At 39.5% G+C, this 3,614-nt stretch overlaps 1 pseudogene; it reads right to left on the reverse strand.

Moving 5' to 3' along the window:
* Positions 1-2,524: 2,524 nt before the first annotated feature.
* On the reverse strand, positions 2,525-2,790 carry LOC150041284 (small ribosomal subunit protein eS27 pseudogene; annotated as a pseudogene).
* Positions 2,791-3,614: the final 824 nt, after the last annotated feature.

A 3,614-nucleotide genomic window follows, 5' to 3' on the forward strand; every position in this document is an offset into this window, starting at 1 on the left:
ATGTGTAAAATGGATATAATAATAGTACTTACAGGGTTTTGTATTGAATGAGTTAAAAATGGATTCCTTACAAAAGTACCAGACACGTAGTAAATTGATTAATAGTTGTGGTAATTAGTAATACATATACTGTAATTGTATTAATGTGTTCTATCTTACATTGATCATGGTTCTGGACTTGAATCAGAAGTTACAAGTGTGGGAGAGGGATATAACTTAGTGGTAGAGCACTTGCCTAGCACATATAAGGCCTTGGATTGGTTCCTCAGAAGGAAAAATATAAAGAAAAAATGAAATTATACATGTGATCCTTTCCCTCCTTGCTACTCACTTCTTTGACAATTTTTAAATGAGTAACTCAGATTACAGTAGAAGTCTGGAACAGGAAGTCTTGTGTACTATTGGGTGTTACCTAGGGAGATCAGATGTTAGAAAAGCCATAACTTGAGAGTCACAAGGTTGTTTTCTGAGAGACAAGCGTAGGCTCCAAACTGAGGAAACTTTAGAAGGTTTAGAAACACATTAACACTTAGAACAAGAGCCCAAGATGGAACATGAAATCATAAGGAGTTTCAGAATCATTTCTGTGAGCCAGCTTGTAGAGCTCAAGGGTAGTTTTATAGATACTGGCTTCCTGAGTGGCTTTTTCAGATGTCCAGGGTCAAGAAGAACAGATGTAGACACTGTTTTTCTTCAAGTGCTTGTTGCAATAATAGACATCCTTGCTTAAAATATGGTACTAAAATATGGTGCTTAAAATATGGTACCTAATGTCAGGCATTAAATGCAATCTTGGGGTACCTTCAATAAGCAAGTATTAGTCATTTGAAAATATCCTTTCCTAAAAAAATCAGAAGTGTACATTAATTTTATTAATCACATTTATGTGTAGCTAACACACTAAATATGATAAATAAATGGAAGTATATAATGCTTTGATACGTGTATACATCTTGTAATGTATCAGGTCAAATATATTTGCCTTGCAGAAATAATTTAACATGGTAAAAACAATTGGAACTCAGTGTCTAGCTTTTTGAAATTTATTGTTCTCAGTCACCCCGTGCTGCAACGGCACATTAGCCCTTCTTTCTTCTATCTAAATGTCATTGTAGTACCCATTGTTTACCTTCTATTCATTCCTTATCCACTACTTTTTTCAGCCTTTGGCAACTACGAAAATGTTTTTATTTTATTTTTTAGTTTCTTCTGTTTGATCTATCCTGCTATTATTTACATTTATACTTTTTGTGACTTTAATTTTCATTGTAAGGATTTATGTTTTATTTTGAACAATATCTCTCAAATATGTTGTTTTTTTGGTATAAAGTACTGAAAAGTTCCTCTCTTCTCTTGAAGTTCATTTGGTTTCCTCAAAACTGCTATTTTGAATTTGCCATCAAAGAGTTCTTCATGCTGGTTAGTGTATTGTCATGTTTCAGTGTCTTATTTTCCCCAATAGGTAATATCATGGGTTCCTGAACACCTTGTGCTTTTGGTGTACAATGTCGTGTGGGTATTGGAGTCTGTATTTCATTCAGTCTTCTAACTTGGATGTGCTTGTTCCTGTCTTTCCAGGAAATGTAAGCAAGCTTCTCCTTTTCACTGATCCTGAAGTCAGTTCCATGGTTCCAGTACTGGATGGTACTCAGGTGAACATTGGTTGGGAGTCTGGTATTAGTACATTATCATGCTTTCAGCACTTGGTAGTGAAGCAAGCCCAGATTGGCCTTGTCTACATTTGGAGTATTGTTCAAAATGAATTCAAGGAGTACTTAAGATAGTTTATAATCACAGGCCAATGTCTGGTTTCTGACCTTGGCCTAAATCCCTTTTCTCCATTATTGCCTGTAATCATGCATTGCAGGGCTCTTCCTGGCTCTGAATAAACACTGATGATGGATTCCCACACCTATGCAGCTTCCTCAATCACATCTGGGCTACAGAACTTACTAGAGAGTCATAAGTTGAGTATATACCTCCCCTGAGATCAGCATGACACTGGGTTAGTACCAAGATCCTATGGACTACCTATTGCTGAGGTGTCCTTGTGGCCTAAGACTTCTCTGCAGTGCTGTTGTGACTCTTACCTTGGCACTGGAGTGGTTCCAGAGGTACAGCTGAGGATGGGCGTCATTAAGATGTACCGAGTTAAGTTTCACCATCCTGGCAATATGTTTCAGAGTAAATTCCTATGCGTATTGACTTGTACTATATCAGAGAATGGGATGTTGCTTTAAAGCTGTCCTTCTTGGGGTTGGCGAAGTGTTAGTGAAGGCAGTTCCATGACTACTACGCTGATGCTAAATATATTCATGTACGAATCTCATAGCCACAAGCCCTGCATAAATCTCAAAGGCTCACCAAAGACCACACCACAGTTGGTGGTGATTCAGGACAAAGCACAAGTCCGTCCATATAGGGTATAGATCTTCCTGTATGATGTTGAGACATTTCTTTCTTTTTTTAAATTCAAAATGTGTTTATTAGGATAGTTTGCCACTCATCTTGGTTCACAGTGCTTTTAGTGCTGCTTACTTCTGAAGGAACACCTTCTGTAAGCCTCACTTTTCCTCCTGGAGGCTGGCAGAAGATAGTGGAGCAACCAACACAGAAAACTACTGTTTGTGCCTGGTTAAAGACCGTGGTGATTTTATAGCATCCTGGGTATTTCACATCCATGTAGTAGGAATTAGGGCTCTGTACCAGGTGCTTCTTGTGTTTCTACTTCTCCTCTTCAGGAGAGTGATGAAGAAGATCCTCTGCAAGAGGCATGTTCTTGAGTGGAGTCGTCACAGCTGGTAAAAGCTCGAGGCATTTCTAAAGTCCCATTTCTGGGCACTGGCCTATAGATAGCTGTGTTGACTAAGCAATGGGATCAGGTAGTAGAAGCAGTCCCTTGGTAATCAAAGATAATGCTCTAGTTGGTTGTATCCAAATCTCACAGTCACTGGTGCCTGGACTGTCCCTGGGCTGGGTGTGTCCCCTGTCCAACTGCAAACTTGGCAATATTGCCTGATGGAGCTTGACTCTATCACTGGGGTGAAATTTTTCGCTCCATGTTTGTGAGCTTTGGTTTCTTTTTGGAACCTTTGCTTTCTACAGGTGCTTGATCTCATTAAGAGGGCCTGATCACTGAGTTCCAAGACGAATTCCCATGCTAGCTTTTGTTCTCTGCTCCCAGTATGTGGAAGCCGCAGGATGAGTTTGGAGGAAAAGGAGTTGAGTTGATAGCTGCCTAGCCCAACTAGTTCCAGCTACTCTGTGTACAGGTATTGCCTGGCAGTAGGTTTCATGGGGTTTGTCAGGCAATGGGTTTTTACTGTGGTAAGCCTGGTATTGAGTTTCACTTGGAGGTCCTGAACTTAATTTTCCCTTCCTAAAGGTGGAGTTATCTTTCTAGGCTGCTGTATTGCTTGCAGTTGGGGAAGGGGCGGCATGAAGAGCTTCTTTCTTACATTATCATTCAATGTATCTTTTTCTTTGTTATACTTAAACAATCACCATGTTTTCCATAGCTTTTGACAAATCAGCTGGATGCATGAACACCTATTAAACATATTCTGTGGAGAGGCAATCACTGGGTGAACTTATTCTGCTGCCATCTTGCTCTA

This window comes from Megascapheus bottae, chromosome X (assembly GCF_031878675.1).
Source record: "Megascapheus bottae isolate mThoBot1 chromosome X, mThoBot2.hap1, whole genome shotgun sequence".
NCBI classification, from domain to species: Eukaryota; Metazoa; Chordata; class Mammalia; order Rodentia; family Geomyidae; genus Megascapheus; species Megascapheus bottae.